The 23,007-nt window shown below is 45.6% G+C and overlaps 2 long non-coding RNA genes across 2 annotated transcripts in view; one reads left to right on the forward strand and one right to left on the reverse strand.

Moving 5' to 3' along the window:
- Positions 1 to 21,124, reverse strand: part of LOC132536799 (uncharacterized) — a 38,995-nt gene extending 17,871 nt beyond the window's left edge. Inside the window, exons 1-2 of the long non-coding RNA XR_009548335.1 lie at positions 20,836 to 21,124; positions 17,376 to 17,426 (exon numbers count right to left, since the gene is read on the reverse strand). This is a non-coding gene — a long non-coding RNA (uncharacterized LOC132536799). The remainder of the gene's footprint in view (positions 1 to 17,375; positions 17,427 to 20,835) is intronic.
- The window catches only part of LOC132536800 (uncharacterized), a 60,925-nt gene continuing 39,878 nt past the window's right edge, over positions 1,961 to 23,007 (forward strand). Inside the window, exon 1 of the long non-coding RNA XR_009548336.1 lies at positions 1,961 to 2,095. This is a non-coding gene — a long non-coding RNA (uncharacterized LOC132536800). The remainder of the gene's footprint in view (positions 2,096 to 23,007) is intronic.

A 23,007-nucleotide genomic window follows, 5' to 3' on the forward strand; every position in this document is an offset into this window, starting at 1 on the left:
GGATTACTTTGGCTGACTAGTCTCCCATAAGGTGCATTCTGCACCGTGTCCACAAGGTGGAGACCTAACACAGCTGGGTCACTGCTGGGCTTGCATGGCTTAAGTGCCAGGATTCCTGGCTTAGTGGGGCGGCCTCACAGACAAAAGGGTCCCAGAGATCAGCCTTTGCTTCCTCCACCCTTTTCTGTGCCATGGGTACGAAACCCCCACAGACCTGCCTCACTTCTCCTTAACCTGTGGGTGGGGAACGGGGCTCCAAGCCTGGTCCATGTGCATGGAGGTCTGGGAACTCCAGCAGGTTCATCACTGCCCAGCACCACAGCACAGGTGCTCAAATCGCTTATTTCCTGGAAGTGGGCAGGGAAGAGAAAGGGACTGACCCATGGCACAGACAGAGGGGGAGCAAAGGCAGAGCTCCTTCTGTGTCTGTGGCCACCCCAGCGGGCAGGGGAATCTGATGCCTCAGACACGAATGTCTGGTGTTCTACCCAATGAAGCCAGTCACCTGCCTCACTCTAGCATCTGGGTAGCAAACTTCCAAGAACACAACCTGTGAGCAGACTGCAAACACCCTGCCCAAATGAACAATTAGGCCACACCAAGAGTTATTTATTTCTTCCAGTGGCAGCAAGACCCCGAAGCACAGCAGTCCTGAGTTATGTCGCCGCCTTGTGGACACAGAGCAGAATGCACCTGACAGGAGAAAAGAGCCAACCAAAGGGCTCCCGTATTTCTCCCGAGTATTCTCATCATTTTCTTTTCTTGACACAGACCCAGTGAGAAAAGCACACAGAGAGACACCAGAACACTGCTCAGCTAAAGAAAATAAAGAAAATGGTGGTCCTGGGGTTAAGACTGGGTTTTTGAGACCTAATGGACCTTTGTCTTAACTCTTAAGATAGCTTCTGAGCACAAGGTCTTATTTAAATATTTCTTTCTTTCTTTTTTTTTTTTTTACTCCAGGGTTATTGCTGGGATTCGGTGCCTGCACTATGAATCCACAGCTCCTGGAGGCTATGTTTTTCCTTTCGTTTCCCTTGTTGTTTATTGTTGTTGTTATTGCTGACATCTTTGTTGAATAGAACAAAGAGAAATGGAGAGAGGTGGGGAAGACAGAGAGGGGGAGAAAAAGATAAACAACTGCAGACCTGCTTTACTGCCTGTGAATTGGCCTGCCTGCAGGTGGGGAGCCAGGGGCTCAAACTGGGATTCTTAAGCCAGTCCTTGCTCCTTGTGCCATGTGTGTTTAACCTGCTGCACTATTGCCCGGCCCCCTTAAATATTTCTGTTTTATTGTATTATTATATTTAGCTACTAAGAGAAAGAGAGAGGGGGGAGAGAATGATGCAAGTTACTAATAGCCCATATTTTTGGCTACTGTGAAGAATGCAGTTATGAACATGGGAGTGGAATGTATATGTTCCTTTGAATCAGTTGTCTTTGTCTTTTGTTTTTGTTTCTTGCCTCCAGGGTTACTGGTGGGGCTTGGTGTCTGCATGACAAATCCACCAATCCTAGAAGCCATTCTTTTCCTCTTCCATCTTTTTATTATAGGACAGGAGAAAAGGTGAGTTGGAAGGAGAAGACAGAATAACGACGCATTGTATGGATAGTAACTGGGGGACAGGTGGTGGTGCACCTGGTGGAGTGCACATGTTACACGGTGCAAGGACTCGGTTATGTAGCAAGATGCAAAGTTAACGCCCATAGATCTGTGGCATTTCTATATAGAAATAACAAGTTAGAGTGGGGAGTAGATAGCATAATGGTTATACAAAAAAAGAAAAAGAAAGATAGAAGTGACATATCAGAGAAAATGGAATTGAAGTATTTAATCCCATTTGCAATAAAACCTAAAAAAAATAAAATACCTCTGAGTGAACCTCACAAAGGAGGGAAGGACCCTTATAAGAACAACCACAGAACACTGATAAAGAAATTGAAAAGGACACACAGAAATGGAAGAACAGGGAGTCGGGCTGTAGCGCAGCGGGTTAAGCGCAGGTGGCGCAAAGCACAAGGACCAGCATAAGGATCCCGGTTCGAACCCCGGCTCCCCACCTGCAGGGGAGTCGCTTCACAGGCGGTGAAGCAGGTCTGCAGGTGTCTATCTTTCTCTCCTCCTCTCTGTCTTCCCCTCCTCTCTCCATTTCTCTCTGTCCTATCCAACAACGACAACAACAATAATAACTACAACAATAAAACACCAAGGGAAACAAAAGGGAATAAATAAATATTTTAAAAGAAATGGAAGAACATTCCTTGTCCCCCGATTGGAAGAACATGCTTTAAACAGCTATTTCATCAACACCCATCTACATCTTCCATTTCATTTTCCTGTCAAGATCCCAATGGTGACTTTCCTGAAAACGGAAAAACTTAGACAATAAAGCCCCTTCCGCAAATGGTGCTGAGTAACTGGACAGACACATGTAGAAAAATAGAACTAGATCATCGCCTCATATCTTGCACCAAAATCAGATCAAAATGGATCAAAGAGCTAGACATTAGACCAGAAACTCTAAAATGTATAGAAAATTCAGCAAAACACTGCAGGATCTTAACACCAAAGACATATTGGGAGACTCCAGTCCCTGGGCTTGTGAGATGAAAACAAGAGGAAACAAACGGGACAAGATCAAATTCAGAAGCTTTTATACATCGAAAGCCAACTACCCAAAGCTAACCAGGCAACTCAGAAACTGGGAAAAAATCTTTACACACCACACATCAAACAAATGATGGATGTCAAACATCTAGAAAAAACCGGGATAGCTTAACAAGAAGAAAAAAAACAACCCCATAAAAAGTGGACAAAGAACTGAGCAGGCAGCTCTCCATTTAACAGATACATGTGGTCCACAGACACAAGAAGAAATGCTCCATCCACATCACTTATTATGCGACAAATGTCAATAAAAGTACAGAGGACGGGTGGTGGCACACCATGTTATAATGTTCAAGGACCCGGGTTTGAGCCCCCAGTCCACACTTGCAGGGGGAAAGCTGTGCAAGTGGTGAAGCAGTGCTGCAGGTGTCACTCTGTCTCGTTCCCTCTCTCCAACCCCCTTCTTTCTTGACCTCTGGCTTCCTCTGTCCAAGAAACAAATAAAGATAATTAAAAAAAATTTTTTTTAAACTGAGATTCCAATTCCCAACTTAGAGAATGGCCTATACCAACAACACAGGAAACAACAGAGCAGGTGGTGGAGAGGTTCTGGAGAAAAAGGGACTCTTCCATGCTGCTGGTGGGGAGGCAAACTGGTCAGCCTCATGGATGGTGATGTGGAGCATCTTTACATAAAAATGAAATCACCACATGACCGGGCAATAGCACTCTTAGGTATTTACTCAAAGGACACACAAACGCTTACCCAAAGGGGCATAAGTGGGCAGGGTCAGACAGCATAATGGTAATGCAAACAGACTGTCCATCCTGAAGATCTAAAGTCCCAGGTTCAATCCTCCTCACCACTATGAGCCAGAGATGGTCAGTGCTCGGGTATAAAAATAGAAAAGGCTGGAGTTGGGCAGTAGTGCAGCGAGTTAAGTGCAGGTGACACAAAGCGCAAGGACTGGCCTATGGATCAAGGTTCGAACCCCGGCTCCCCGCCTACAGGGGAGTCGCTTCACAGGTGGTGAAGCAGGTCTGCAGGTGTCTATTTTTCTCTCTCCCTCTCTATCTTCCCCTTTTCTCTCCATTTCTCTATCCTAACAACAACGACATCAATAACAACAACAGTAATAACTACAACAACAATTAAAAAAACAAGGGAGGGAGTCAGGCAGTGGCATAATGTGTTAAGCACAGGTGGTTCGAAGTGCAAGGACCATTGTAAGGATCCAGGTTCAAGCCCTCAGCTCCCCACCTGCAGGGGAGTCTTTTCACTGACAGTGAAGCAGGTCTGCAGGTGTCTATCTTTCTCTCCCCCTCTGTCTTCCCCTCCTCTCTCCATTTCTCTCTGTCCTATCCAACAATGACGACATCAACAACAACAATAATAACTACCACAATAAAGCAACAAGGGCAACAAAAAGGAAAATAAATCATTTTAAAAAGTCTCTGTAGAATCAAGTCTATAGCAAGGAAAGAAAAAAAAAACAAGGGCAACAAAAGGGACAATAAATTTTTTAAAAAGGCATATGTGAGACCCCATATTCATAGCAGCATTATTCACAGTGGCCAACGAGTGGAAGCAGCCTCAATGCCCACTGACAGATACCATGTGACACATATTCCACTGAAGATATTACTCAGCAGTCAAAAAGGAGGATGTTGTGACCTCAGGGACAAAATGGATGAAACTGGAGACGATTATGCTTATCAAATAAGCAAAGAAATAAAGAACAGGGGCCGGGTGCTGGTGCACCTGGTTGAGTGCACATGTTGCAATGTGCAAAGACCCAGGTTCGAGCCCCTGGCCCCCACCTGCAGGGGGAAAGCTTTGTGAGTGGTGAAGCAGGGTTGCAGGTGTCTCTCTGTCTCTCTCCCTCTCTGTCTCCCCCTTCCTCTCGATTTTGACTGTCTCTATCCGTAAATAAATAAAGATAAAAAGAAATAAAGGGGAGTCGGGCAGTAGCACAGCGGGTTAAGCGCAGGTGATGCAAAGCACAAGGACTGGCCTAAGGATCCCAGTTCGAGCCCCGGCTCCCCACCTGCAGGGGCGTCGCTTCACAGGCGGTGAAGCAGGTCTGCGGGTGTCTGTCTTTCTCTCCCCCTCTCTGTCTTCCCCTCCTCTCTCCATTTCTCTCTGTCCTATCCAACAACAACAATACAACAATACAAACAAGGGCAACAAAAGGGAATAAATAAATAAAATTTTTTAAAAAGAGGAAAAAAAGAAATGAAGAACAACTACCACATTATTTCACTCGTGAAATCTGGAAAACTTTATACACACAAACTTTTTTAATATATTTATTTATTTATTCCCTTTTGTTGCCCTTGTTGTTTTATTGTTATAGTTATTGTTGTTGTCATTATTAATGTCGTTGTTGGATAGGACAGAGAGAAATGGAGAGAGGAGGAGAAGACAGAGAAGGGGAGAGAAGGAGAGACACCTGCAGACCTGCTTCACCGCCTGTGAAGCGACTCCCCTGCAGGTGGGGAGCCAGGGGCTTGAACCGGGATCCTTATGCTGGTCTTTGCGCTTTGTGCCACCTGCGATTAACCCACTGCGCCACCGCCCGACTCCCCCACATAAACTTTCAAAAAAAAAAAGCAAGAAAATTTGTTTCTGAGACTTGGGAAAACTCTGGTGGTTATCTTTGGGAGGTGTGAGGCTGGGAACAAAGAACTCTGGTGGAGGGTGTGGTGTGGAGCGACGCCCTCTGAACCTCACAGCCTAGTTGTTTCTAAGTAAAAACAGAGAGAAGCCCTGAGGGTGGCGCTCACTTCACTACCTTCAGTCGCTGTTGCAGAAAACAACTCCTGGCGGAAGCCCCTACCGCCACACTCCGAACACGCTGACCAGTTGAGTCTGCACACAGACTCCAGCACTCTCAAGGACGTCTGAATGCTCCTTCCACTTCCACGTTGTTCTGTCTCACATCTCACTAGGAACATAGTCCTGCAAGTTGCCTCTCTTCAGTGCAACAGAAAAGAAAGTGCTCTGAGTGGTCCCGGAGGTGGTGCAGTGGATAAAGCACTGGATTCTCCAACATTAGATCCTGAGTTCAATCCCCAGCAACAGATGTACCAGAGTGAGGTGCGGTTCTTTCTTTCATCCTACCTTTCTCATTACGGGGCAAGTGAAATCTAAAATAAAATAAATAAGTAAATAAGTAAAAAGTTCTTTGAAGGTTTGAACATGCGATCCAAGGAGACTCGCTCGGCATTTGGCTAAAATAGTAACATCTCCATCAAGAACAACACACTGGACCCCTTTTGCGGGCCTGCATAGGACCATCCCTCAATGTGGATCAACACCGGTAGAGAATGTTCCAGGAGGAGTCGGAGAGGAGTGCATTGCGTTTAGCGCACGTGGTAGGAAGCGCAGGGACCAGAACAAGGATCCCAGTTCAAGCCCCATTCTCCCCACCTGCAGGGGAGTCACATCACAGGTGGCGAAGCAGGTCTGCAGGTGTCATTACTCTCTGTCCTATCTAACAGTGACATCAATGACAGCAACAATGATAACTACAACAACAGTAAAAAAAAAAAAAAAAAACAAGGGCAACAAAATATAAAATAAATAAATATTTTTAAAAGATAAAGAAACTAGAAAATGTTCCAGCCTCCAAAGGAAGGCTGGATAACATACTATCGCTCCCACCTGAGGGTCATAGGTCCTGAAACCAGGGCAGCGCGGAACGTCGCTACTCATGACCACAGAGTGTGAGCGCAGATCTACAGGGATGCAGAGGGCACGTGGGCTCCTAAGCTGAATGTGGGCCCCAGATCACATCAAATTGATGGTGGTTACAGTCAACAATATTTATACATCTTTCCCATATTTGGGAGCTACTCTCTTCCCTGATCCAGCTTTCTATTCCTTTTTTTAAAAAATATTTTATTTATTTATTCCCTTTTGTTACCCTTGTTGTTTTATTGTTGTAGTTATTATTGTTGTCGTCATTATTGGATAGGACAGAGAGAAACGGAGAGAGGAGGGGAAGACAGAGAGGAGGAGAGAAAGATAGACACCTGCAGACCTGCTTCACCGCCTGTGAAGCGACTCCCCTGCAGGTGGGGAGCCGGGGTTCGAACCGGGATCCTTATGCCGGTCCTTGTGCTTTGCGCCACCTGCGCTTAACCTGCTGCGCTACAGCCCGACTCCCTCTATTCCTTTTTTCATCTAAGACATCTTCTCCCCAGACAATAGCTTGGGTCCACCTGCATATCAGATGTCAGGCTCGGGAAAGAACTAGTACAGTCATAGGCCCTTTGGAATATAGCTAAAGTAGGCCTACTAGCTGTCTTCAAAATGGAGACCCCAAATCTTCATCTGCAATATTCTAACCTTTAGGTTCATAATTTTCAATAATTTGTTTGGCTTCATATGTTAACTCTTCAGCCATAAGGTCCAGATGCTACCATGATGCCTGCCAGATTTCCCCAGGCAGACAACCCCACCATGTGTCCTGGGGCACCAATTCCCCAGAGCCCTGCCTCACTAGGGAAAGAGAGAGACAGGCTGGGCGTATGGATCGAACTGTCAACGGCCATGTTCAGCGGGGAAGCAATTACAGAAGCCAGACCTTCCACCGTTTGCACCCCACAATGACCCAGGGTCCATGCTCCCAGAGGGATAAAGAATAGGAAAGCTATCAGGGGAGGGGATGGGATACGGAGTTCTGGTGGTGGGAACTGTATGGAGTAGTACCCCTTTAATCCTATGATTTTGTCAGTTTTCCTTTTTAGAAATAAAAATTATAAAAATGAACATATGCACAGCACAGCTATGAATCAATGTTGTGAGTTCACCGTGTAGTTTGTACACGTGTTTACAATGTCTGTAGTGTTGGAAGAAGTGGGACAAGTTTTATGGCAGAACAAGTGCCATCAGGGGAGCTATTAGCCAGCCCACAAATGGACATTTGAAAGGGAGTGGTTTGGTGATACTATGCTTGCACTTGACGCTTTGCTTTTATAGAGACAGAGAAGGAGAGAGAGAGAGAGAGAGAGAGAGAGAGAGAGAGAGAGAGAGAGAGAGAATCAAAGAGACCATAGCCCTGAAGAGCAGCACACTGTCCAAGTCAGTTATTTCACTGGCCTGCCCTAGGCTCTGGATTAAAATCATGGCTTTGTCCTTAGGAAAGGAAGTCTCAGGTCTGCACGTATCACATGCGTGCACACACACAGACACAGAGAGAGAGACACACACACGACACTAAATTTGCTTAAAACTGTACTGACTGACTGAGAGCTAATAAAAAATCTACTTCAGGGGGAACTAGAAAGGCCGTCTGGTGTAGGGGAAGAAACATCCTGCCCCCCACAACTGTTTTTAGCCACTCTCTGTATGTTTCTCTCTATATTTCTAACTCTCCTTATAAAACATAACAACAAAATATGACAAAATAATAAATTTAAAAGGAGAGCTTCTGTGGAAGTGACTGCCTAATAAGTATCATCTTGCTATTTTTAGACCTATCTTTCTTTACTCAAAATATTGATAAGATCGTGGTCCTGGAGGTGGCACAGTGACAGGACTTTGAACTCTCAAGCATGAAGTCCCGTGTTCGATCCCTGACAGCATCGTGACAGAGTGATGTCTGGTTCTTTCTCTCTCCTCCTATCTTTCTCATAAACAAGCAACATCTTTTTTTAAAAAATTAAAAAATATATTAACAAGACAAAGCCCCATGAGTGGTGAAGCAGGGCTGCTGTCTCTCTCGCTCCCTCTGTATCAACCAACCCCATCCTGACAATTTCGGGCTGTCTCTATCCAACAAATAGATATAGTAAAAAAAAAGTTTTTAGTATTTTAAAATGAATAACTGGGTGTAAGACAGCTTAGTACCTAGCATCATAATCATCTCCCCATAAGTAAATATAATAATTCAATAAAACACAAATATTAAAAATAACAAGGCCATAGGCTTGTGAGCTATCTGAGGAGTTCTGGCAAAGACTTTCATGCCTGTGGCTTCAAGAACCCAGTTTCAATCCACACGACCACCAGAGCTTGAGCTGCGCAGTGTTCTGGTGTTTCTCTTTGTGCTTTTCTCCCTGGATCAATGTCACGAATAGAAAATGGAGAGGGGGGCAGGCGGTAGCTCAGCGGGCTAAGTGCACATGGTGCAAAACATGAGAACCAGCATAAGGATCCCGGTTCAAGAGCCCGGCTCCCCACCTGCGGGAGTGTCACTTCACAAGCCGTGAGGCAGATCCGCAGCTGTCTACACTCTCTCACACTCTCAGTCTTCCTCTCCTCTCTGCCCTATCCAACAACAACAACAGCAATAACAACAATAACAATGATAACAAGGGCAACAAAAGGAAAAATAGCCTCTAGGAGCAGTGGATTCATGGTGCAGACAGAGAACCCCTGCAGTAACCCTGGAATCTAAAAAGTAATAAAAAATGAGTAAGAAAGAAAGAAAATGAAGAGGATATTCAGAGAAATACGGGACCACTTTGGCTGGCTAGTCTCCCATAAGGTGCATTCTGCTCAGTGTCCACAAGGTGGAGACCCAACACAGCAGGGTCATTGCTGGGCTGGCATGAGAGCTGCCAGGATTCCTGGCCTGGTGAGATGGCCTCCCAGACAGAAGGGGCCTAGAGATCTGCCATTGCTTCCCACCCCTTTCTGTGCCATGGATAAGACACCCCCACAGACCTGCCTCATCTCTCCTCACCCTGCAGGTGGGGAACAGAGCTCCAATCCTGGTCCATGTGCATGGAAGTCTGGGAACTCCAGTGGGTTCATCACTGCCCAGCACCCCAGCATAGGTGCTCAAATTGCTTTTATCCTGGTAGAGGGTTGGAGCACTTAAGGGATAAGAAAGGGACTGACCCATGGCACAGACAGAGGGGGAGCAAAGGCAGAACTCCAGGACTCTTTTGTCTCTGTGGCCACCGCAAAGGCCAGGGAACCTGGTTCCTCAGCCAGGCAACTCTGGTGCTCTGCCCAGTGAGCCTCTCTCTAGTGCCTGGGTAGTAAGCTTCCAAGAACACAGCCTGTGAGCAGACTACAAACACCCTGCCCAAATGAACAATCAGGCCAGACAAAGAGTCATTTACTTATTCCAGTGGCAGCAAGACCACCAGCACAGCAGGGGCCCTGCTGAGTTATGTCGCCACCTTGTGGACACAGAGCAGAATGCACCTGACAGGAGAAAAGAGCCAACCAAATGCTCCTGTATTTCTCCCGAGTATTCTCTTCATTTTCTTCTCTTGACACAGACCCAGTGAGAAAAGCACACAGAGAAACACCAGAACACTGCTCAACTGGAGAAAATGGGGGACCCTGGAGTTGAGACTGGGTTCTTGAAACCAAGAGAAAAAAGTCTTTGGCTTAACTCCTAATATAGCTTCTGAGCACAAGGTCTTATTCAAATTTATTTCCTCCAGGGTTATTTCTTGGGCTCAGTGCCTGCACTATGAATCTACTGCTCCTGGAGCCTATTTATTCCCTTTTGTTTCCCTTGTTGTTTATTGTTATTATTATTGTTGTACTACTGACATCATTGTTAGATAGAACAGCTTGGAACGTTCCTACTCATGATCACAGAATGCGAGCTCAGTGCTATAGGGAAGCAGAGGTCACATAGACTCCTAAGCTGAATATGGGCCCCAGATCAGATCAAATCGATGGGGTTTACAACCAACAATATTTATGCACCTTTCCCATATTTGGGAGATGCTCTCTTCCCCGATCAAGCTTTCTGGTCCTTTTTTCAGCCATGACATCATCTCCCCAGACAATAACTTGAGTCCACCTGCATATCACGTGTCAGACTCCATCCTGACCCCTAGGCACTGTGCACCGCTTGGAAACTTTGGTGCAGTTTCTGAGGGCTGCCCTGATGACAAGCACCCGCCTTGCCCTTCATGCTACCACTTCCATCCCCAGCAGCAACTATGAGGGTTCCTGCATGTGTGCTGAAACTGCCTATGTCTTTCTGTTTTTGTTAACTTTCTTCTAGTCTGGACATTTTTCCACTTCTGATTGTGTGTGTTTTTAATAGAGCACTGAACACCTCTGGCTTATGGTGGTGCAGAGCATTGAACCTGGGACTTCAGAGCTTCAGGCATGAGAGTGTCTTTGCATCACCATTTTGGTCTCTACCCCCAAACCCGCTTTTCTACTTTCCTTAACACTAGGTTGATTGCTGAAGCTCTGTGCCAGCACATGGAATCCACGGTTCCAGATGTAAAATAAAAAAGTAAAATAAAGGGATTATAGGTGGCGGGTGGTGGCCCACCTGGTTCAGTGTACTTGTTACAGTGCAAGAACCAGATTCAAAGCCCCAGTCACCTCCACCTGCGGGAGGAAGCCTCATGAGTGGTGAAGCAGGGCTGCAGGTGTCTCTCTGTCTCTCTCCCCCTGTATCAACCCCTTCCTTGTGATTTCTGGCTGTCTCTATCCAACAAATAAATAAATAGAGTAAAAAAATTAAGTTTTCTAAAATGAAGAACTGGGTTGTAAGACAGCTTACTAACTAGCATCATAATCATCAATCTCCATAACTAAATATAATAATTCAATAAAACACAAATATTAAAAATAAGAAGACCATAGGCTTGTGAGCTATCTTAGGAGTTCTGCCAAAGACTTTCATGCCTGTGGTTTCAAGAATCCAGTTTCAATCCACAGCACCACCATGAGCTTGAGCTAAGCAGTGTCCTGGTGTTTCTCTTTGTGCTTTTCTCCCTGGATCAATGTCAGGGAGGGCAGCCAGTTGGTTGGCTGGCAGGCTAGCAAACTTGGCACAAAGCACAAGGAATGGTGTAAGGAACCCAGTGTGAGCCCCCAGTTACCCACCTGCATAGGGGATCACTTCACAAGCAGTGAAGCAGGCCTGCAGGTATCTGTCTTTATCTCTCTCTCTGTCTTCCCCTCCTCTTTCCATTTCTCTAAGTCCTATCCAGTAATAGCAATAGCAATTAACAACAATAATAATAACAACAAAGATACAACAAAAGGAAAAAATAGCCTCCATGAGCAGTGGATTCTTAACACAGGCACTGAGGCCCAGTAATAACCTTGGAGGACAAAAAGAAAGAAAGAAAATGAAGAGAATATTGGAGAAATATGGTGCGCTTTGGCTGGCTAGTCTCCATAAGGTGCATTCTGCTCTGTGTCCACAAGGTGGAGACCTAACACAGCAGGGTCACTGCTGGGCTTGCATGACTTAGGTGCCAAGAATCCTGGCCTCATGGGGTGGCCTCACAGACAAAAGGGTGCTGAGACCAGCCTTTGTTCCCTCTCCCTTTCTATGCCAAGGGTAAGAAACCACCACAGACCTGCCTCACTACTCCTCATCCTGTGTGTGGGGAACGGGGCTCTAATCCTGGTCCATGTGCATGGAAATCTGGGAACTCCAGCAGGTTCATCACTGCCCAGCACCCCAGCACAGGTGCTCAAATCACTGTTTTCGTGGAAGTTGGCTGGAGCAGTGCAGGGAAGAGAAAGGGACTGACCCATGTCACAGACAGAGGGGGAGCAAAGGCAGAGCTCCAGGACCCTCCTATCTCTGTGGCCACAGCACCAGGCCAGGGAACCTGGTTCCTCAGCCACGCAAGTCAGTGCTCTGCCCAGTGGAGCCTGTCTCCTGCCTCTCTCTAGCCCCTGGGTAGCAAGCCTCCAAGAACACAGCCTGTGAGCAGACTGCAAATACCCTGCCCAAATGAACAATTAGGCCGGAACAAAAGGCATTTATTTATTCCAGCGGCAGCAAGGCCCCCATGCACAGCATGGGCCCTGCTGAGTTATGTCGCCACCTTGTGGACACGGAGCAGAATGCACCTGACAGGAGAAAAGAGCCAACCAAAGGGCTCCCGTATTTCTCTGAGTTTTCTTCTCATTTTCTTCTCTTGACACAGACACTGTGAGAAAATCACACAGAGAAACAACAGAACACTACTTAGCTACAGAAAATGGTGGTCCTGTCAGTTGGGCAGCAGGGCAGCTGGTTAAGCATAGGTGGCACAAAGCAAAGGGACCGGCTTAAGGATCCCGGTTTGAGCCCCTGGCTCCCCACCTGCCGGGGAGTCCCTTCAAATCCCCTTCACAGGCGGTGAAGCTGGTCTGCAGGTGTCTATCTGTCTTCCCTCCTCTCTCCATTTCTCTCTGTCCTATCCAACAATGATGACATCAATAACAACAATAGTAACTACAACAATGCAACAAAAGGGAAGAAAGAAACAAAAGAAGGGAAAAGAAAAAAAAAAGAAAAGGAAAGAAAAGCAATAGGTGGTCCTGGGATTGAACTGGGTTCTTGACACCAAAAGGATCAAAGTCTTTGGCTGAACTCCTAAGACAGCTTCTGAGCACAAGCTCTTATTTTAAATATTTCTATTTTATTGTATTATTCTATTTAGCTACTGAGAAAAGGTGAGAGAGAGAGAGAATGATGCTAGCTACTAAGCTATCTCCCAGCCCAGGATTTCTTTTAAAAATATTTTCCTTTTGGGAGCTGGGCAGTAGCACAGCGGGTTAATCGAAGGTAGCACAAAGCAAAAGGACTGGCTTAAGGATCCAGGTTTGAGCCTCCAGCTCCCCATCTACAGGGGAGTCACTTCACAAGCGGTGAAGCAGGTCTGCAGGTGTCTTTCCCTCCCCTTCTTCATCTTCCCCTCCTCTCTCCATTCCTCTCTGTCCTATCCTACCACTATCAACAATAACTACAACAATAAAACAACAAGGGCAACAAAAGAGAATAAATAACTACTTAAAAATATTTTAATTTACTTTCTTAATAGTTTTAGTAATGAGAGATATGTTTAAAAATAGATGAAGATGATAACCACAGGGCACTCTCACTTCTGCCCAAGTCTCCCTTTTCACTCAATATTTATCATATTTTATTTTATTGTTATATTTAGTAATGAGAGATAGAGATACTGAAAGATACAAAGAGAGGGAGATGGGCAGGGGTAGATATCATAATGGTGATGCAAAGAAACTCTCATCCCTGAGCTCTGAGGTTCCTGCCACACTGTGACACAGGGCAAAGCAAGGCTCTCGTGAAGTAGAAAATAAAAATTTTATATATTTTAAATATATATGAGTGACAACAGAGCACTGCTCAGCTCAGACTTACACTACAGAGCTGGGGATTCACCAGAAACCTGATACCTCAGGCATGGCAGATTAAGCGCACATGGCACAAGCATACGGAATGGCTTAAGGAACCCACTGCGAGCTCCCAATTCTCCACCTGCAGAGGGGGTCGCTTCACAAGCAGCGAAGCAGGTCTTCAGGTATCTATCAGCTTAGGTACCATTAAGGGCAGCCCACTGTCACCATTACTATTCAACATAGTGTTGGAAGTTCTTGCCATAGCAATCAGGCAGGAGCAAAGAATTAAAGGCATACAGATTGGAAGAGAAGAAGTCAAACTCTCCCTGTTTGCAGATGAGATGATAGTATACATAGAATAACTTAAGGAATCCAGCAAGAAGCTTTTGGAAATCATCAGACAATACAGTAAGGTGTCAGGCTATAAAATTAACATACAAAAGTCAGTGGCATTCCTCTGTGCAAACACTAAGTTAGAAGGAGTTGAAATCCAGAAATCAATTCCTCTTACTATAGCAACAAAAATAATTTTTAAAATCTAGGAATAAACCTAACCAAAGAAGTGAAAGACTTGTATACTGAAAATTATGAGTCACTACTCAAGGAAATTGAAAAAGACACAAAGAAGTAGAAAGATATTCCATGTTCATAGGTTGGAAGAATTAACATCATCAAAATGAATATACTACCCAGAGCCATCTACAAATTTAATGCTATCCCCATCAAGATCCCACCCACATTTTTTAGGAGAATAGAAGAAATACTACAAATGTTTATCTGGAACCAGAGAAGACATACAATTGCCAAAACAATTTTGAGAAGAAAGAACAGAACTGGAGGCATCACACTCCCAGATCTCAAACTGTATTATAGGGCCATTGTCATCAAAACCACTTGGTACTGAAACATGAATAGACACACTGACCAGTGGAATAGAATTGAGCCCCCAGAAGTGAGCCCCCACACCTATGGGCATCTAATCTTCGACAAAAGTGCCTAGACTATTAAATGGGGAAAGCAGAGTATTTATTTATTTTTAAGATTTTATTTCATTATCAATGAGAAATGTGGGAGGAGACAGAAAAAGAGCCAGACATCACACTGGTGCATGTGCTGCTGGGATTCAAGTGGAGACCTCATGCTTGACAGTCCTGTGCTTAGCCACTGCACCACCTCCCAGACCATAAGGTCTTCTTTGAAATATTTGTATTTTATTGTATTATTATATTTAGCTATTGACGGGAGTCAGGCAGAAGAGCAGCAGGTTACACACACATGGCACAAAACACAAGAACAGGCCTATGGATCGCGATTCAAGCCCCTGGCTCCCCACCTGCAGGGGAGTCATTTCACAGGCGGTGAAGCAAGTCTGCAGGTGTCTATCTTTCTCTCCCCCTCTCTGTCTTGTCCTCCTCTCTCCATTTCTCGCTGTCCTATCCAACAATGATGACATCAATAACAATAATACTACAACAATAAAAAACAAGGGCAACAAAAAGGAAATAAATATTTTTAAATGACAAAAAATATATCTTTTGACATAGAGACATACACACAGAGAAATGGCATATGTGAGACCCCATATTCATAGCAGCATTATTCACAGTGGCCAAAGAGTGGACGCAACCTCAATGCCCACTGACAGATGACAGTCTAAAGATACCGTGTGACATATATTGCACTGAATATTATAGTACTCAGCAGTCAAAAAGGAGGATGTTCTGACCTTTCAGACAAGATGGATGGAACTGGAGGTGATCATGCTTATCAGTTGAGCAAAGAGATAAAGAACAACTACCAGATGGTAACACTCATATGTGGAATCTAGAAAGTTTTATACACACAAACTTTCAAACAAAGAAAAAAGAAAGAAAGCAAACTGTTTCTGGGACTTGGGAAAACTCTGGTGGTTATCTTTGGGAGGTGTGAGGCTGGGAACAAAGAACTCTGGTGGAGGGTGTGGTGTGGAGCGACGCCCTCTGAACCTCACAGCCTAGTTGTTTCTAATTAAAAACAGAGAGAAGCCCTGAGGGTGGCGCTCACTTCACTACCTTCAGTCGCTGTTGCAGAAAACAACTCCTCGCGGAAGCCCCTACCGCAACACTCCGAACACGCTGACCAGTGTGTCTGCACACAGACTCCAGCACTCTCAAGGACGTCTGAATGCTCCTTCCACTTCCACGTTGTTCTGTCTCACATCTCACTAGGAACATAGTCCTGCAAGTTGCCTCTCTTCAGTGCAATAAGTGCACTATCGGGGGAGCTATTTTGCCAGCCCACAAATGGACGTTTGAAAGGAGTGATTTGGTGATACTATGCTTTTCTTTTATAGAGACAGAGGAGAGAGAGAGAGAGAGAATCAAAGAGACCATAGCCCAGAAGAGCAGCACACTGTCCAAGTCAGTTATTTCACTGGCCTGCCCTTGACTCTGGATTAAAATCATGGCTTTGTCCTTAGGAAAGGAAGTCTCAGGTAAGCACGTATCACATGCGTGTGCACACACAGAGACACAGAGAGAGAGACACACACACACGACACTAAATTTGCTTAAAACTGTACTGACTGACTATGTGAGAGCTAATAAAAATATACTTTGGAGGGATTGGAAAGGCTGTCTGGTGTAGGAGAGTCATCATCCCACCACCTACAAGTGTCTTTGGCAAAAAATTATTTCAAGGGAGGGGAGGGAAGGCAGACTGATGATCACCTGTGAATGAATCAGACATCACTCTCCCTGTAACTTTCTCTCTGTATCTCTAACTCTCCTTACAAAGCATAACAATGAAGTAAAATATGATAAAACAATAAATTAAAAAGGAGAGCTTCGGTGGAAGTGACTGCCTAGTTATTATCATCTTGCTCTTTTTAATCCTATCTCTCATTACTCAAAATATAAATAAGATAAAGTAAAATAAAAGTATTATAGGGGGCAGGTGGTGGCCCACCTGGTTCAGTGTACTTGTTACAGTGCAAGAACTGGATTCAAGCCCCTAGTCACCTCCACCTGAGGGAGGAAGGCTCATGAGTGGTGAAGCAGGGCTGCTGGTGTCTCTCTGTCTCTCTCCCTCTGTACTGACCAACCCATTCCTGTCAATTTCAGGCTGTCTCTATCCAACAAATAAGTAAATATAGTAAAAAAATATTTTAAGTATTTTTAAATGAAGAACTGGGTTGTAAGACAGCTTACTAACTAGCATCATAATCATCTAACTCCATAACTAAATATAATAACTCAATAAAACACAAATATTAACAATAAGAAGAGCTTAGGCCTGTGAGCCACCTTAGGAGTTCTGCCAAAGACTTTCATGCTTGTGGCTTCAAGAACCCAGTTTCAATCCACACCACCACCATTAGCTTGAGCTGAGCAGTGTTCTGGTGTTTCTCTTTGTGCTTTTCTCCCTGGATCAATGTCAGGGATACAAAATTAAGGGGGGCAGGCGGTAGCTCAGCAGGTTAAGCACACATGGCTCAAAGCGCAAGGACCAGTGTAAGGATCCTAGTTCAAGCTCCTGCTTCCCCACCTGCAGGTGGGTCGCTTCCCAAGCGATGAAACAGATCTGCAGCTGTCTATAGTCTCTCTCTCCGTCTCAGTCTTCCCCTCCTCTCTTGATTACTCTCTGTCCTATCCAACAACAGCAGCAATAACAATGATAACAATGGCAACAAAAAGAAAAACATACCCTCTAGGAGCAGTGGATTCATAGTGCAGACAGCGAGACCCTGCAATAACCCTGGAATCAAATAAATAAATAAATAAATAAATAAATAAATAAATAAATAAATAAATAAAACGAAAGAAAGAAAATGAAAAGAATATTAGGAGAAATACGGGTGCGCTTTGGCTGGCTATTCTCCCATAAGGTGCATTCTGCTCTATGTCCACAAGGTGGAGACCTAACACAGCAGGGTCATTGCTGGGCTTGCATGACCTAGGTGCCAGGATTCCTGGCCTGGTGGGGTAGCCTCATAAACAGAAGGGTCCTGGAGATCAGCTTTTGCTCCCCCTCTCTCTGTGCCATGGGTAAACCCCCCCCCCAGACCTGCCTAGCCTCTCCTCATCCTGCAGGTGGAGAACGGGGCTCCAAGCCTGGTCCATGTGCGTGGAAGTCTGGGAACTCCAGCAGGTTCATCACTGCCCAGCACCCCAGCACAGGTGCTCAAATCGCTTATTTCCTGTGCAGGGAAGAGAAAGGGACTGACCCATGTCACAGACAGAGGGGGAGCAAAGGCAGAGCTCCAGGACCCTTCTGTCTCTGTGGCCACAGCACTAGGCCAGGGGAACTGGTTCCTCAGCCACACAAGTCCAGTGCTCTGCCCAGTGAAGCCTGTCTCCTGCCTCTCTCTAGCCCCTGGGTAACAAACCTCCAAGAACACAACCTGTGAGCAGACTGCAAACACCCTGCCCAAATGAACAATTAGGCCAGACCAACAGGCATTTATTTATTCCAGTGGCAGCAAGGCCCCCACGCACAGCATGGGCCCTGCTGAGTTATGTCGCCACCTTGTGGACACGGAGCAGAATGCACCTGACGGGAGAAAAGAGCCAACCAAAGGGCTCCCGTATTTCTCCTACTTCTCTTCATTTTCTTCTCTTGACACAGACCCAGTGAGAAAAGCACACAGAGAAACACCAGAACACTGCTCAGCTAAAAAAAATCGTGGTCCTGGGGTTGATACTGGGTTCTTGAGACCAAAGGGATAAAAGTGATTGGCTTAACTCCTAAGATACCTTCTGAGCACAAGATATTCTTCTAAATACTTCTATTTTATTGTATTATTATATTTTGCTACTGAGAGAGAGAGAATGATGCTAGGTACTAAGCTGTCTCCCAGTCCAGGGTTTCTCTTTAAAATATTTTCCTTTTGAGAGTCAGGTGGTAGTGCAGTTGGTCTAGCCACATGGTGCGAAGTGCAATGACCGGCATAAGGATCCTGGTTTGAGCCCCCGGCTCCCCACCTGCAGGGGGATTCACAAGCGGTGAAGCAGGTCTTCAGGTGTCTTTCTCTCCCCCTCTCTGTCTTCCCCTCCTCTTGCCATTCCTCTCTGTCTTATCCAACAATGACAACATCAGCAACAACAACAATAAAATAATAAGGGCAACAAAAGGGAATAATAAATAAATAAATATTATATATATATTCCTTTTAATTTACTTTCTTAATATTTTTAGTAATGAGAGACAGGTTTAAAGAGAGGAGGATGATAACTACAGGGCACTCATGCACTTCTACCCAAGCTCTCCTTTTTTACTCAGTATTTTATCATATTTCATTTTATTGTTATGTTTAGTAATGAGAGCTAGAGATACAGAAAGATACAGAGAGAGGGAGATGGGCAGGGGTAGACATCATAATGGTGATGCAAAGAAACTCTCATCCCTGAAGCTCTGAGGTTCCTGCAACACCACGACACAGGGCACAGCAAGCCTCTGGTGACATCAAAAATGTATAGTCTATTTAAGAGTGAGAGCAGATTACCGCCCACCTCAGACTTAATCTGGAGAGCTGGGGATTCAACCTGACACCTTGAACCCTCAGGCACGAAAGCTGTTTACATAACCATTAAGCTGGCTCCCTAGCCCCCAAGGTCATCTTTCAACCTGAGCCCACAGACAGTTGATTCAGGCCAAGAATGGAGCAGCCTGCCACATGGCTCAATGCAGGACAGTGATTCTTATACCTGATGGCCCCAATCTGATTCCCTGCCCTTCCCAGGCCTAACTGTTTTGACCCCCTCACTGATTCACTTGGCTAAATACACAAACCTGTTCTCCCCCTGTAGAAAAGAGTGACTTCCTGTGCAGCATGGCAAAAGCAAACTCCCCAGATCCCTGGCCAAAGAGGAGACCTTGACTCAAGTCCCCTGGTACCGCCCAAAGCTCTGCTCCTGCCATATGGATTTCCATGTTCCTAGCACTGAGCAACCCCCAAACCAAGGAGATTTCCCTTAGTGCCACCACCCACTCCCTGTCCTCTCTCTCTCTCTGAATTTTTTCAAATTGGCATTAATTTTGCCTGAAACATTTTCAAGATGTTTAGTGCCACACACCAACTGTGAGAAACAGAGAGACAGAAATAAAGAGAGATTCAGAGCATGTCTTGCTCAGACAAAGGTCAGAGGAAATCAGACATCACCATCCAGGGCCCCGTGCACTCACCAACGACCTGGGAACCCAGGTTCCTTTGTGTCAATGAGGGGGACAGCTCAAAGCCTTCCTGAGTCAACAGCTGCAAGGGAATGAACCCCCAAAAGGATTCCTGCTGCTGTGACCTCCACCCTGGCCCCAGTGACTGTGCACAGCTTGGAAACTTTGACGCACTTTCTGATGGCTGGCCCCATCACAAGCCCCAGCCTTGTCCTTAATTCTACCAGCACCACCTGTGAGAGTTCCTGCATATGTGCTTTCCCCCATTGTCTGTTTTTTTTAACTTGTCTGTACTTTTTGCCATTTGTGATTGTAGATGTATTTTGTGTTTCTCTCTCTCTCTCTCTCTCTTTTTTGGCCTCCAGGGGCTCGGTGCCTACACCATGAATCCACTGATCCTGTAGGCTAATTTTCTTCCCTTTGTTGCCCTGGTTGTTTTTATGGTTGAGATTATTATTGTTGTTGTTATTGATTTTGTTGTTGGATAGGACAGAGAGAAATGGAGAGAGGAGGGGAAGACAGAGAGTGGGGAATAAAGACCTGTTTCATAGCTTGTAAAGTGACCCCCCCTGTAGGTGGAGAGCTTGGGGCTCGAACCGGGACCCTTACGCCGGTTCTTGCACTTTGTGCCACATGCACTACCGCGGGACCCCTGTGTAAATATTTCTATCAGAGCGCTGAACACCTCTGCTTATAGTGGGTGGTGCAGGGCATTGAACCTGGGACTTCAGAGCCTCAGGCATGAGAGTGTCTTTGCATCACCATTTTGGCATCTCCCCCCCCCCCCCGCCCCATTTTCTACTTTCCTTAACACTAGGCTGATTGCTGAAGCTCTGTGCCAGCAGTAGGAATCCATAGTTGCTGGCGGCTTTCCCTACCCCACCCACTCCCGTTTGATCTTTTCCTTGATTGTAAAGTACACTGAGAAGTTGAGAGGCGAGGGGAGCTAGACATGTGGAGAGAAAGAGTGATGACCCCCAAAGACCTGCCTCACCTCTCCTTCCTCTGCAGGTTGGGAAAGGGGCTCCAACCCTGGTCCTCTGTGCACGGAAGTCTGGGAACGACAGCGGCGGCAGTGTCCTCACAGCCCAGCCCCCCAGCACAGGTGCTCAAATTACTTATTTCCCCTTAGGGCTTTGAGCAGAGCAGGAGGCAGAAGGGGGCTGACCCACGGGACAGAGAGAGGGGGGCCAAAGGCAGAGTTCCGGGACCACTGTGTGTCTGTGGCCAAACCACTATACCAGGGAGCCTGGTTCCTCAGCCACACAACCTGGTGCTCTGCCCACTGACCCCTGTCTCCTGCCTCTCTCTAGCTCCCGGGAAGGAAGCTTCCAAGAGCAGATCCTGTGAACAGACTGCAGACACCCTGCCCAAATGAACACTTAGTTCAGACCAAGGGGCGGTCTAGCGCAGCAAAGCCTGCCTGCCTAGCAGGGGCCCTGCTGTGTTATGTCGCCGCCTTGTGGACATGCAGCAGAGTGCATCTTACCGGGGACTTCTAGCATTTGCCCTTCTTCCGTAGCCAGTCAACAGCGTAAGGTTGAGCCTGATGTAAAGTTTTGAGACCTCCTTTGAATCTGGAGAGGTGGCAGTCGTTGACTATGTGGGTCATAGTCTGTCTGTAGCCGCAGGGGCAGTTCGGGTCGTCTCTGGCTCCCCAGCGATGGAACATAGCAGCACACTGGCCATGGCCTGTTCGATACCGGGGACTAAAGCCAACCAAATGGCTCCAAGTTTCTCTGAATAGTGTCTTCATTTTCTTGTCCTCACACAGATCCAGGGAGAAAAGCACCCACATAAACACTAGAACACTGTTAAGCTAAAGCTAATGGTGGTGCCAGGGAGTGAAACTGGGTTCTTGAAGCCAGAGGCATAAAAGTCTTTGGCAGAACTCCTAAGATAGCCCCTAAGCCCAAGCTTTTATTTTATTTCATTTATTTATTTTTAAGATTTTATTTCATTATTAATGAGAAACATAGGAGTAGAGAGAGAGAAAAAACCAGATATCACTCTGGTATATGTGCTGCTGGGGTTTGAAGTCAGGACCTCATGCTTGACAGTCCTGTGCTTGTTCACTGCACCACCTCCCAGGCCACAAGGTCTTATTTTAAGTATTTATATTTTATTGTATTATTATATTTATCTATTGATGAAGACACAGTGACTGAGAGAGAGAGATACAGAGACAATGATGCTAGCTACTAAGCTATCTCCCAGCCCAGAACTTCTTTTAAAAATCTTTTTTACTTTACTTTTTTAAATATTTTTAGTAATGAAAGACAGGTATAAAGAGAGAAAAGAGACAACATAGTCAAGATGTTTTTTTTCATATTCAAAATGTTGATAACTTTCTTTTTGGACTTTTTTCCATTTGTGATTGTGTGTGTGTGTCTGTGTCTGTGTCTGTGTGTGTGTGTTTCTACTAGAGCACTGAACACCTCTGGCTTATGGTGGTGCAGGGCATCGAACCTGGGACTTGAGAGCCTCAGGCATGAGAGTGTCTTTGCATCACCACTTTGGTGTCTACCCCCAGCCCCTTTTCTACTTTCCACACCACTAGGTGATTGCTGAGGCTCTGTGCCAGCACATGGAATCCAGGGGTGCAGTCTGCTCTCCCTCACCACGCGCTCCCATTTGTTCCCATGTATCAAAATTGTACCATGACTCTCTCTGTCCACCCCACAATTAAATCATCAATTTTAATCTCACTGTTTACAAACAATATTAGAACAATTAGTAGCCCAGGAGGTGACACGGGTGGTTGTGTTGGACTCCCTGCTTTGAGGTCCTGAATTCTACCTCTGGCATCGCACGTGCTAGAGTGATACTTTGGCTTTTCTCTCTCCTCCCTATGGAAGAAATAAAATTAAAAACTCACATTAAAAAGAACTATTAACCCTGGGGATATATCCTAAGGAACCCAGTACACCCATCCAAAAAGATTTCTTTATACCTATGTTCATAGCACCACAATTTGTAATAGCCAAAACCTGGAAGCAACCCAGGTATCCAGATGAGTGGCTGAGCAAGTTGTGGTCTATATACAATGGAATACTACTCAGCTATTAAAAATAGTGACTGCACCGTTTTCAGCCCATCTTGGATGGATCTTGAACAAACCATGTTAAGTGAAATACGTCAGAAACAGAAGGATGGGGGTTGTACT

The sequence above is a fragment of the Erinaceus europaeus genome, chromosome 2 (assembly GCF_950295315.1).
Source record: "Erinaceus europaeus chromosome 2, mEriEur2.1, whole genome shotgun sequence".
Taxonomy (NCBI): domain Eukaryota; kingdom Metazoa; phylum Chordata; class Mammalia; order Eulipotyphla; family Erinaceidae; genus Erinaceus; species Erinaceus europaeus.